Here is a 14,269-nt window from a genome sequence, read left to right as displayed (position 1 = left end):
GCACCGCGGTAGAACACCTCTAGCACCGCTTATTGTCTTGTCATGCATCTATTTGCTCTGTATTTACTGTTTCTTCCCCCTCTTCTCTCCGGTAGACCCCGAGACTGCCACTGTGATCGACTACGTTGACGACGACCCCTTCTTCTTGTCTGAGCAACCAGGCAAGCCCCCTTTGATCATCCCGATATCGCCCATTCCATTTTCTCATGCTTGCATTAGATTTTTCTACTGTTATTGATTGCTCCTATTATGATGCATAGCCTGCTTTTGTACCTGCTGTTGTACCTTACCTGCTTATCCTAAACTGCTTAGTATAGGTTGGATAGTTATCCATCAGTGACCTGCACCTTGTCCTTGTTGCCCCTGCTTCATCATCGACGACTCGATTAACATGATCGATGACCAGAGCCCGACACCGCACATCACATCACGCCCCTTTTGTTGCTCGACTCTGCAGAGCTACTATCGAGTGCCGAGGGTGATCCCTCATAACGCACTCCTGATGGTAATTCTGTAGTGTAGATATTCGGTCGTGGTCATCGAGGGTGATTTCCTCTTTCACCATTCCCGATACGGCTCTGTCGTTCAACACCTCAAGTGTGAACCTCGAGGGTGGTCCCTCTTACGTTCACCTTGATGATTACATTGAGTGGAATCCTCCGGGGGTGATTCCTCGGGTTTTCCCCTTGATGTTTGGACACACGGTTACCTTGACATTACTTGAGACCTTTGGGAAAGTCGCGCGGGCCCGGAGAGCACCCACAAGATGGTTACGAGGCACGGCCGGGAGGTCAGGCAGCCCTCGAGTGGGCTGGGCTTGCCCTTGCCGTATTTCCTCGAGATGGGGCGATGGGGTCACATTATCATGAGTCTCTGCTCGTCTCCGCAAGCTAATAATACACTATGGTTTGGGTATTTGTTCTGAATTGGCCTTTGGCCTTTTCGCACTAACCACCACGCGAGAATAGTTATGGACCTCGACGTCGCAGTATCAGCCAAAGCTTTGTCAGACGTCCAGTTCAGCATTGCAGCACGCCTGGGCCGGCACCATCCTGTAGTGGTGGAGCCTGGACCCGCCCTGCACGTAACGACCCGGAGTGCAACGGGCGATGGGCCCAGACCCCGGAGTGCTTAGGATGTAGACCGGCGGGGACCTCTCTGCTGAGCCTAGGTAGGGCTACAACGTGTTGATCTTCCGAGGCCGGGCATTGACCCAGAAAAGTGTGTCCGGCCAGAGTGATCGAGCGTGTTGGAAAACGTGGTGCACCCCTACAGGGAAGAGCTTTATTCGAATACCGTGTCCACGGTAATGGACGTTCAGACTTATATCTTGATCTAATACAACTAGAAATGGATACTTAAGATATGTGGCTCCGGGATTGCTTTCTCGTAGGGAGTCGAGGAAGGATCTCTGGGCGTTATTGCTACAACATGCTTGTTAATTAAACTGCTATTCTTTACTCTTCTACATGTTGCAAGATGCTTGGAGCTGCTTGAAGATGCTAGTCTTTGATAGGCTAGGCCTTCCCCTCTATTCTGGCATTCTACAGTTCAGTCCACTGATACAGCCCTTTCATTTGATACCAATGCATACTTAGTTTAGATCTGATGCTTGCGAGTACTTTGGATGAGTACTCACGGTTGCTTTGCTACCCCTTTTCCCCCTTCCTTCTTCTTTCCGGTTGATGCAACCAGATGGTGGATCCCAGGAGCCAGATGCCACCCTGTCGTCTACTACTGCATGGAGACTGCCGACGACCAGGAGTAATTAGGAGGTCCCAGGCAGGAGGCCTTGCCTCTTCGATCGTGTTGCTTTTGTGCTAGCCTTCTTAAGGCATCCTTGTTTAACTCATGTCTGTACTCAGATATTGTTGTTTCCGCTGACTCTTGTGTATCGAGCTTGTATTCGAGCCCTCGAGGCCCCTGGCTTGTAATATGAAGCTTGTATTATTTCTATTTATGTGTAGAGTTGTGTTGTGATATCTTCCCGTGACTCCCTGATCTTGATCGTACACATTTGCGTGTATGATTAGTGTACGGTCGAATTGGGGGCGTCACAGCTGGAGCTTGTCGATCTCCGCCGTCTCTCCTCCATGTCTAGCTCGCGCATGACGATCTCCTCGGGAAGGGGCTCCATGGCATCCATTGCAGCATACTCGGCAAGCATCTCGCCATCCGTGTCCGCCATCTCTTTGGAAAAGGCCGCCACGAGCTGGGCGTTGGTAGCCGCGATCTGGGCTTGGACGGGCTCCGTCTTGGCAAGGTATGTCGCGGAGGAATGGACGGCTGCTCGAACGCTCTCGGCGATTGCCAACTCCTCGGCCGTGGGTTGTTGACCGTTGCCGGAGAAGCTTCGTTCGATTTGTGTGGTGATCTCCACGAGCTGGGCGTGGGTGGCCTCGACATGGTCGCGGATGGCATCCATCAGGGCTAAGACCCGCCGCTACGGAACGGACGGCTGTTGTGCCGCTCTCGTCAGTTGCTATCCCTGATGCAGATGTTGCTGCCGCCACCTGAGAAGCAACAACGGCCATTTGGGCTACCTTGGCCACCCGGTCGCAGATTGCGGCCGCGCTCACGAACCTTGTTAGCACGTGCCTGGCGGCTGCGGCCGCGCTCTCGCCGGAGTGGGCCGCCGAAGTTGCCCTGACGAAGTGGGTCCATGCCCCCATCTTTCACCGGCTTCGACTGAACAGTGAAATGATATTTGGGGAGCGAGCTAGTGTGCTTGACACGCCGGATGTGGACTCTAGTCGCGCACCTTCTCGCATAAGCCATATGCGTACTATACTCCGACGGTGCTCCAAGATATTTTGTGCTGCATCTCACACGGTTGGTGATAATTAAATGTGTGCGATCTACCTGATTTTTTGTCTTGATTTGAATTACATAATGGGGTCACAGCGGCAAAGGAGGGTGTTTGAATTGCTAGAACTTTTATCTGCAGTGAACATGCAACTATTGGTGCGTCGTCAAAAAAATTAGAATTATTCATGGTTCGTTTGGACATTTTTTTTACATTAACTTGGTTTTCTAGGCATTTCAGGTGCACAATTCAAAATTAAAGTACATGCACATGCTCCGGTGCACCAAAATGAGTTGTAAAATCATATATGTGTCCATGTGTTGATGCTTATGTCCCATGCAAGAAATGGGGATGAATTTCAAACACCACGGCATCGTGGCTTTCCGGCAACGTTGAGGTATTTGCTTTAGTAATTCTCGTAAATCCAAAACTCGTCTGAAATTCATTAACCTTGGCATGCTATCATGGAATGGCATCAACATGCTGGGGTAAAATATATTGTCCCATTTGGGGTGGGTTATGGTATAAGATTCTCACAAGCCAGAGCTTCTCACAAGAAGCCTCATGGTTCTGGTAGGGAAACGTGTCACCTTTGTGGACGAAACGATATCTGTTGCCTCTTCTTAATTTCAAATTTTTTCTAGTGTCAACGTAGAACAACAGGTGTGTTGTGTCATTTTTTGTGATTTTTCGTGGTTCACTAGGACATTTTTATACATTAACTGAGTTCTCTATGCATTTATGTGCATAATTCATATTTGAAACACATGCACATGCTCCAGTGCATATAAACGGGTTGAAAAATCAAATGTGTGTCCTTGGTTACAAGCTTAGGTCCCATGCAAGAAATGGGAATGAATGTCAAACACCTTTGCCACCATCGCTCGGCCGTTAACATTGAGATACATGATTTAAAAATTCTAGTAAATCGAAAACTCGTCTGAAATTCATGAAACTTGACATGATATCATGGAATGGCATCAACATGCCGTCGTAAAAATATTGTCCCATTTGGGGCAGGTTTGGGTATAAACTTCTCACAAACCAAAGCTTCTCACAACAAGCCTCATGGTTACGTTAGGGAACGTTTCACCCTTTTGGACGAAACGATATCCGTTGCCTCTTCTTGCTTTCAAAAGGAATTTCTACTGTCAACATAGAACAACATGAGTGTTGTGTTAAATTTTGGAATTTTTCGGGGTTCGTTTGGACATTTTCATACATTAACTGAGTTTTCTATGCATTTATGTGCATAATTCAAATTTGAACTATAGGCACATGCTCCAGTGCTTGTAAATTGGCTGAAAAATCAAATCTGTGTCCTTGGTTGCATGCTTAGGTCCCATGCAAGAAATGGGAATGAATGTCAAACACCTTCCCACCGTCGCTCGGCCGCAAACATTGAGATACATGATTTTTAAATTCTAGTAAATCCAAAACTTGTCTGAAATTCATGAAACTTGGCATGCTATCATGGAGCGGCACCAACATGTCGTGGTAATTTTTTTGTCCCATTTGGGGCAGGTTTGGGTATAAGCTTCCCACACACCAGAGCTTCTCACAACAAATCCTGGTGGTTTCGGTAGGGAACGTGCCACCTTTGGGGACGAAACAATATTCGTTGCCTCGTCTTGCTTTCAAAAACTTTCTAGTGTCAACGTAGAACAACAGGAGTGTTTTGTTAAATTTTGGAATTTTTGGGGTTTGTTTGGACATTTTTATACATTAACTGGGTTTTCCAGGCATTTTATGTGCATAATTCAAATTTTTGGGCTCTCGCATATAAATTGGTTGAAAAATCAAATCTGTGTCCTTGGGTGCATGCTTAGGGACCATGCAAGAAATGAGAATGAATTTCAAACACCTTGCCACTGTCGCTCGGCCGCAAACGTTGAGATACTTTGTTTTTAAATTCTAGTAAATCCAAAACTTGTCTGAAATTCATGAAACTTGGCATGATATCATGTAGCGGCATCAACATGCTGTGGTAATTTTTTTTGTCCCATTTGGGGTAGGTTTGGGTATAAGCTTCTCGCAAACCAGAACTTCTCACAACAATCCTGATGGTTTCGGTAGGGAACGTGCCACCATTGGGGACAAAACGATATTTGTTGCGTCTTCTTGCTTACAAACTTTTTCTAGTGTCAACATAGAACAACAGGAGTGTTGTGTCAATTTTTGGGATTTTTCGGGGTTCGCTACGACATTTTTATACATTAACTAGGTTTTCTAGGAATTTTATGTGCATAATTCAAATTTGAACTACATGCACATGCTCCAGTGCAGAAAAACGGGTTGAAAAATCAAATGCGTGTCCTTGGGTGCATGCTTAGGTCCAATGCAAGAAATGGGAATGAATTTCAAACACCAGGGCACCATTGATTGCCGGCAAAACGTTGAGATACTTTGTTTTTAAATTCTAGTAAATCCAAAACTCGTCTAAAATTCATGAAACTTGGCATGCTATCATGGAATGGCACCCAACATGCTATGGTATTTTTCGTATCCATTTTGAGAGAAGGCGCACTCGAATAACAGCCAACAAAGGCATTTTGAAACAAATAGCTGCCACTTTAACATCTCAAATGTTTTGTATAATTTAAATCGTGTGCGTTTTGTTAACCATTCACGTGACACCATGCCTCACACTTTTAATGGCTAGGAGGTGCCGTGCGGACAGGTGCTTGACTGAACAGGAGGTGTGCAAGCTGTACTCCAAAGCGCGGGCTCACCGGGAAGCGTGCGAGCTGTACGCCGCGCAGGCTCAAGGGGAAGCGAGCCCTTTGACTTCCATGGCCGACCGCCTTGCTTCCATCCTCTCCATTAATGGCACCCAACCCGCAGTTTAATACGGGCGGCCTTACTGTTCGCCTCCATTCCCCTCCCGCAGACCTCCACCAATGCCATGGCGCAGAAGGATCATCTGCCACTATTCTTCCAGTTGGGTTTAATACTGTATCTCGACCATATGAATATAAATTCACAGTGTGACTGAATGAAAGATATGGTTTGAACGAACTTGCGTCTTTTTCTCTGAATGTACAGACTTATCAAACGATTTTCTTAAAGAAATGTCAATGGTTTTTAAATATAAAACACTCATCGCAAACCAACAGCTTCCCCAGGAAGCCAAGGGAAAATGTGCCGAGCAGGATTTGTGCAGCTCTTGATCGCAAACGTTTTAGATAGAACACCCGTATGTAAACCGACAGCTTCCCTAGTAAACCAAGGTAAAAGTGCCTCACAGGATTTGTGCAGCTCTTGTTCGCAAACGATTTAGATAGAACGCCCGTATGCAAAGTGAGAGCTATGGTCATCCTCAGTAAGCCAAGGGAAAATTCACCGTGCAGGATTTGTGCATCTCTTCAACGCAAACAGTTCAGATTGAATACGGTATGCAAAGCGAGACTTCGGCGCTAAGCCAAGAGAAAATCTGGCAAGCAGGATTTGTACCTCCCTTCAACGCAAACGGTTTTTTCGGATGACCCGTGTGCAACCACACGTACACACAATTTGGTAAGATTTGCATCTCTCATATCGGGTATATTGCCATTTGTCAAACTGGAAAGATTGATGTTGATCTAGTAACATTGCCATTTGTCAACCTTGTAACACTGCCATTTGTCAAAATATGCAGCTAAAAATCACTAACACTAACTAATTTTTGTAACTAAAATTCAGTAATTAAGCATATATTTCATTCATAGATTACGCGGTCGTTCTTTTATACAAACAGTTCAACTCGACAGCTGAACCGACCAAAATTTTCCCCAATTGTTCCCAACCACGTACTGAAATAGCTAGTTCAACTATATATACAAGCTAATTTTAAGTACGTTGTACAGTTCCACCACATCTATAGTCACATGAACTGAACAAAATAACCCCTAAATACTACAACTACTATGGAGGGGCTTTGTACTACTTTCGGCAGCCTCTCCTCTGCCGAGCGCACTCGGTAAGAGGCAGAGGAGGACGAGCCTACCAACGAGATGGACAACTGCAATATGGTGCCTGCCGTTGCTGCACCTTCAGTGATGCTCACCTCGAACGCCCTCTGCTGCTCCAGACGACCCCTCTCGAAGCGACGGGACTCCTCGTAGTTCTCCTGATTCCTCGCCTCTGCGTCAGCGCGTGCTGCAGCCACAGCGGAGGTAAGGGTCTTTGCATGCTCGACGAGGCGCTCCTCCTCCTCCCGCAGGAACTCGATGTAGCGCGCAAGGTCGCTGACGCACGTGCGGGCCTGCACCTCCGCCTCCTGCCTTCGGGCGGCGGTGGCGGAGCGGGTGATGACCCCGGCAGTCGACGGTGGGCTGGCGACCACGGCGGCCGATGATGGGGTGGTGGCCATGACCACAATCTCCCGCCTTCAGGCCACGATGGCGGAGCGGGTGATGGCCACGGTGACCGACAGTGGGGTGGCGGCCACGACGGCCACCTCCCGCCTTTGGGCCGCGACGGCGGAGCGGTCAATGGTCCTGGCTTTCGACGATGGTGTGGCTGCAAAGGCGACCGGCAACAGTTGCCGACGGGCAGCGGCGGCGGAGCGTGTGGTGGGTGTTCCACGCACAGCCAACAGGAGGGACGCCACGTGCACTACACTACGCCCATGACTGAGCCGCCACCGCGGTGTAGCCTCCCAGCTGGAGCTGTCCTCTGTTGACGGCAGAGTGGCTGAGCGACGACGACGAACCGGTGCCATTGGCAATTGTGGGAGAAGCAGACGAGATAAGCTACAGGGAGGGAGGGGAAAATGCGACGCATGACTCGCTGGCCGTGAGGGTTTATATAGGAGGCTGGTAAGCTTTGACATTTTGGGGGATTTCACCGAGTCGGGCAGGAAGCTTGAGCAGGAACCAGTGCGGGAATGGGATCACCACCGTTTGGCCAAAAAAACGACCCCGCGTGCTGCTCAAGCTTGCGCTCGAAGCCGTCTGCGGCAGCGGGGTGACAAGACGTGTGAGAGGAGGACGAAAGGACACGTACACATATGGTTAATAAAAAAACGTTTGTGATTTTATTACCTACTACCCCCGTCCTAGTTTACAAGTAGAATTTAACTAATAAAATACGAATGCATGTCGCCAAAGATTATATCGTTGGATTCGTATTTGAACATAGTTTCCAATTATATAATTTTAGTAACATGCATTAACATTTTGTTGGTTAAATTTAAGGTCAAAATATGGCACAGAATATAAAGGGGATTAATAGACCAAGATGGAGGTAGTAGCACACGGTCGCTCTCTACGCAGCAACGCAACTGCCGGCTGGCTTGTAGACGATCATTCCCCGCATGTTCAACTGCTCTATGCATGTGGTTGCTCGCGGTTGAGGCGGCCGCGGTGCACTCTGCTCGCGTCCTGCTCGACTCGGAGTTAGCAGCAATCGTAGACAGAGCAAATCACGCGGCTCATTAGCAGCAATTGTCTGTGTTATTATTGGTCTTTGCACACATTTCTGATTACGGACCTGTTTGTCGCGTATCACACACATCTTGTTTAGTTGAACTGTTTCTGTTGTCTTGTCTCATTGCAAACAGTTCATCCGAGTGAACTGTATGCCCTCCATCGCACACACCTTGATCTGGCTGACCGTTTCTATTGTGTTGCCTAATCGCAGACATTTCATCCTAGTGAACTGTATGCCATATATCGCACACACCCTCATCTGGCTGCCCGTTTCTATTGTTCTGTCTCATCGCAAACAGTTCTACTAGATTAACCGTTTGCCACGCATCGGACACGCAACTCTAATCTGAATCGTGTTTGATGTCACCGCCATCGTAAACATTTTGTATCTTTTTTGACGGGTTTTTTACATCACCGTTTGTGATTAATGCATCACACACAGTTTCGGCGAAGGGTCTCTGATTTGACTGTCGCGTTTGGACCAACCTGCAGTAGTGAAGCATCATCACAGAGAATGGCAGCAATCTCTCTAAAGGAGCAATGCAAAAATTCTGCGAGAAGGAACATATCCGGCTTGATCTACCGTCAGTGGCACATCCGCAGTCCAATGGGCAAGCTGAGTGCAAACTAGGAGTTTTTTGTGGTATCAAACCCAGATTACAGGTCCCCCTTGAGCATACCTCGGGTTGCTGGGTTAAAAAACTTCCTGCTGTGTTATGGTGCATATAGACTACTCCCAACAGGTCAACAAGCTATACGTCATATTTCCTTGTGCATGGTGCAGAAGCTGTATTGCCAAGTGACATATGTCATGACTCGCCAAAGATTGATGCGTATGTGGAAACAGAAAATGATGCATCTCATCAAGATTCCCTTGATGCCTTGGAAGAAGTCTGCAATCTTGCAGCATAATATCAGCAAGACCTACACTGCTATCATAGCCGTAGAGTCTGAAGTCGCACTTTTCAAGAGGGTGACTTAGTACTGCGTCTTATACCAAAGCAGACTGGGATGCACAAGCTTTCCCCACCATGGGAAGGGCCTTTTGTTATCAGCAAAAATATCCATAACGGATCCTACCACTACTACAGGAAGGTCCTAACGCGACACATGTATAGGAGACCAATCGACCAAACTGTGTGCGACGCATTAATCACAAATGGTATCGTAATAAAATCGTCACCAATGAAATGAACTATGTGCGATGGTGGATCCATCAAGAACGATTCAGATTAGAGTCACGTGTGCGAATGTGGCATACAGTTGATCCGTACAAACTATTTGCGATAAGCCAAAACAACGGAAATGGTCAGCCATATTGAGGTGTGTGCGATAGATGGCATACAGGTCACTGGGATGAACTATTTGCGATGAGCCAGAATAACAGAAACAGTCAGCCAGATAAAGGTGTGTGTGATAGATGACATACACGTCACTCGGATGAACTGTTTGTGATGAGCCAAAACAACATAAACGGTTAGCCAGATGAAGGTCTATGTGATAGATGACATACACGTCACTAGGATGAACTGTTTGCGATAAGCCAAAATAAACATAAATGATTCCGCTTAACCAGATGTGTGTGATACCCGGCAAACAGGTCAGTAATCAGAATTGTGTGGGAAGACCGATAATAACACAAATGATTCCTGCTAATAAGTTGTGTGTGTTGTAGGCAAACACTTGCTAGTATACAATTGTCAGCGATTGATGAAATCATCACCAATGGGTTCCGTAGTTTAGTCCACGTGCGATGTGATTTGCTCTGTATACACAAGATCTATGCTTTGTCTACAGAACAACAACATATATACTTATAAGAACATGACTGCATAACCAAATTAAACATCCAATTACATAAGTGATTATACATAACATTTGCACACACCTCAATAAACAATTACATGCATACTGAACTAGAAGAAACGATCATCTAATCATCTACTTCTTCTAACGCTGTCGCCATTGCTTTGTGGCTCGACCCCTTGCTTGGGGCAGGACGAAGGCATTTCCTCATGTCAACGATCCGCCTGTACATCTCGTAGCTAGTGTACGCGTCCTTGGCCGTGTTTGACATGTTCTTCATCAAGTCTCTGCACCAAGGCATTGTGTCAGCCGGTCTTGTTCAAAGGGATCATATGATATTTCATGCCTAGATGCTTCCTTGTGCATAGTGGAGTACGTTGTAGGAAACCTTACCAGGTGGTACTACGAAAGTAGGGGTTTATAGTCGGGATGTGTACTGCCCAAGGTTAAGGGGACTTCTTCAGAAAAACTATGTCTCGATCTTCCGATCATGGAGGTGGTCAAGTCTTGTGGGGAAAAGTGCGCAAACCTCTGCAGAGTGTATAAAATAATCATGATTAGCGGTGTCCCCGGTAATGGACAAATTTGAGTATCTAGAAGTGAATTATTGGTTGATCTCATCACCATATATTAATTTAGTGAGTTGGGTTTAATAATAACTTGGGAATTTTGTTTGAGTTGGAGGAACCATCTCACTAATGGCAAAAACTTTGTAGTAATAATTTAATTAATTTGATGTATGAAAAAATTAGCTTTATGCAAAAATAAACTTAGAGCCTCCACCAGCCATATTGCATATAGAGGTAGAAATTTCATTATTATTCTATAGTGTGACTTTGCCAGCATATCCCATGTGCTGGCCTACACGGCTGGAACTTCTCATGTTGGAGAGTTTTTCGACGAGGATTAAGGTGCGATAGGTCGTTGTTCTGCACTCAGTTTTGTCGTGGAGTTGGATGGATCCATTTACCTTCAATGCCTCTGCAGTTATTTTATTTAGATGGCCTTCATCCATATTTATTTAATAAATACTCTTTTGAGGACCTTGATGTAATAAAGTGTGTGATTGAACTTTGTTATATTTCATCAAGTACTGTGTGTGCTAGCATACTGATCCAGGGATGGCACTTGAACACATAGACTCTGATCCAGTGGCGAAGCCATGTTGTGGCTGTGGGGTCAGCCGACCCCACAGGTTTTTGATGATCCTTTGACCCCTAGCTATTATTAGCTACTTTGACCCCACATATTACAAAGGCTGAGCCCACATGCTTGGAGAGCTGGCGCCGCCGCTGCTCTAATCCATTTGGGTCGGGTGGCTACATCCACCCATGAAGGTTCCATGAAGGTCGAGTGGCTACATCCACCCTTGGTTCACTCCACAAGCATTGGAGGCTCCCAAGTGAAACCTAACCAATCTAGGAGACACCACCCTCCAAAAGGTAATAAATGTTGTTGTTGATGATGAACTCCTTGCTCTTGTGCTTCAAAAGATAGTCTCCTCAACACCCAACAATCTCTCACTGATTTGGCTACGTGGTAGGAGAGTAATTTGAGTGGGGAGCAACTTGGGGAGGCTGGAGATCAAAGTCCTATTTTTGGAGTGGAAAGCCTATGATCTCAACACAAGAATAGGTGGTTCTCTCTCAAAAATGGATATGGGAAGTGTAAGCTTCGAACTAGTTGTTGTCTAAGAGTTGGTGGATGAGTGGGGGTATATATAGCCATCACAAAAATCCAACCATTACAAACCTTTATGCACACTTCGGTTGGACTGGGTGAAACCACTCGGTGAGACCGACCTATGCAAAAGGTTTGAACTTTAGGTTTTTCGGTGCGACAGGATGAAAACTCTCAGTGGGACTAAGTCAAGCTAATGTTGGGGAACTTTGCATGGAAAAAAATATGCAAGCGCAAGATCTATCCATGGAGATGCATAGCTACGAGAGGGGGAGAACATCTACATAGCCTTGTAGATCATTAAGCGGACGCGTTTATCAACGCGGTTGATGTAGTCGTACTCCTTCATGATCCGTTCCGATCAAGCACCAAACATACGGCATCTCCGCGTTCAGCACATGTTCAGCTCGATGGCATCCTCACCTTCTTGGTCCAGCAAGAGGGGCGAAGTAGTAGATGAGTTTCGGCAGCACGACGACGTGGTGACGGTGGTGGTGAACTAAAGGGAGGAGATTAGAACCACACTGGGCTTCTAATTATGAGGATTAGAGGTAGCTAAGGCTAGCTCCAATTAGTCAACTAGTACCAACTAGCGGAGGCTCAAAAACTTGTGTTCTAGGGGCTAGCCCCGCTCCTCTATTTATATGTTGAACCCTGGGGTCGGAACTTGGAGAGGAGGCCTCCCCAAAATCGGTTTGGAACGCAAAGATGAGTGTGTCTCGGACTCCAGGGCTAAACACCACGGTACCCGGCATTTACGTAGATGCCACAGACTCCGGCGTCTATCCTAGGGGTAGACGCCATGAACCGTGGCGTCTAGCCCCTGCCTTCCATACAACCCCTTTGTGCACCGACCTAAAGCCTCATGGGCTTTACCCCTTGGATCAACCATATCATCCTATATATCAATCTTTACCTCCGGACCATTCCGGAGCTCCTCGTCATGTCCGTGATCTCATCCGGGACTCCAAACAACATTCAGTCACCAACATACATAACTCATATAATACTACATCGTCAACGAACGTTAAGCGTGCGGACCCTACAGGTTCGAGAATGATGTAGACATGACCGAGACGCTTCTCCGATCAATAACAAATAGCGGGACCTGGATGCCCATATTGGTTCCTACATATTCTACGAAGATCTTTATTGGTCGAACCTTTATGACAACATACGTAGTTCCCTTTGTCCGTTGGTATGTTACTTGCCCAAGATTTGATTGTTGGTATCTCCATACCTAGTTCAATCTCGTTATCGACAAGTCTATTTACTCGTTCTGTAATACTGTTGGGGAACGTAGTAATTTCCAAAAAAATCCTACGCACACGCAAGATCATGGTGATGCATAGCAACGAGAGGGGAGAGTGTTGTCCACGTACCCTCGTAGACCGACAACGGAAGCGTTATCACAACACGGTTGATGTAGTCGTACGTCTTCACGATCCGACCGATCAAGTACCGAACGCACGGCACCTCCGAGTTCTACACACGTTCAGCTCGATGACGTCCCTCGAACTCCGATCCAGCCGAGTGTTGAGGGAGAGTTTCGTCAGCACGACGGCGTGGTGACGATGATGATGTTCTACCGACGTAGGGCTTCGCCTAAGCTCCGCAATGATATTATCGAGGTGTAATTTGGTGGAGGGTGGCACCGCACACGGCTAAAAGATCTCAAGGATCAATTGTTGTGTCTCTGGGGTGCCCTCCTGCCCCCGTATATAAAGGAGCAAGGGAGGAGGAGGCCGGCCCTAGGAGGGGGCGCACCAAGTGTGGAGTCCTATTAGGACTCCCTAGTCCTAGTAGGATTCCACCTCCCATATGGAATAGGAAAAGAGGAAGGGAAAAAGAGAAGGAAGGAAGGGGGCGCCCCCCTTCCCTAGTCCAATTCGGACCAGACCAAAGGGAGGGGTGCGGCCACCCTTGAGGCCCTTTTTCTTCTTTCCCGTATGGCCCAATAAGGCCCAATACGTATTCCCGTAACTCTCCGGTACTCCGAAAAATACCCGAATCACTCGGAACCTTTCCGAAGTCCGAATATAGTCGTCCAATATATCGATCTTTACGTCTCGACCATTTCGAGACTCCTCGTCATGTCCCCGATCTCATCCGGGACTCCGAACTCCTTCGGTACATCAACATACATAAACTCATAATAAAACTGTCATCGTAACTTTAAGCGTGCGGACCCTACGGGTTCGAGAACTATGTAGACATGACCGAGACACGTCTCCGGTCAATAACCAATAGCGGGACCTGGATGCCCATATTGGCTCCCACATATTCTACGAAGATCTTTATCGGTCAGACCGCATAACAACATACGTTGTTCCCTTTGTCATCAGTATGTTACTTGCCCGAGATTCGATCGTCGGTATCTCGATACCTAGTTCAATCTCGTTACCGGCAAGTCTCTTTACTCGTTCCGTAACACATCATCCCGCAACTAACTTATTAGTCACAATGCTTGCAAGGCTTATAGTGATGTGCATTACCGAGTGGGCCCAGAGATACCTCTCCGACAATCGGAGTGACAAATCCTAATCTCGAAATACGCCAACCCAAC

Source organism: Triticum aestivum, chromosome 1D (genome assembly GCF_018294505.1).
Source record: "Triticum aestivum cultivar Chinese Spring chromosome 1D, IWGSC CS RefSeq v2.1, whole genome shotgun sequence".
NCBI classification, from domain to species: Eukaryota; Viridiplantae; Streptophyta; class Magnoliopsida; order Poales; family Poaceae; genus Triticum; species Triticum aestivum.
The sequence above is the reverse complement of the archived record's forward strand: the minus strand, read 5'-3'. Positions refer to the sequence as shown.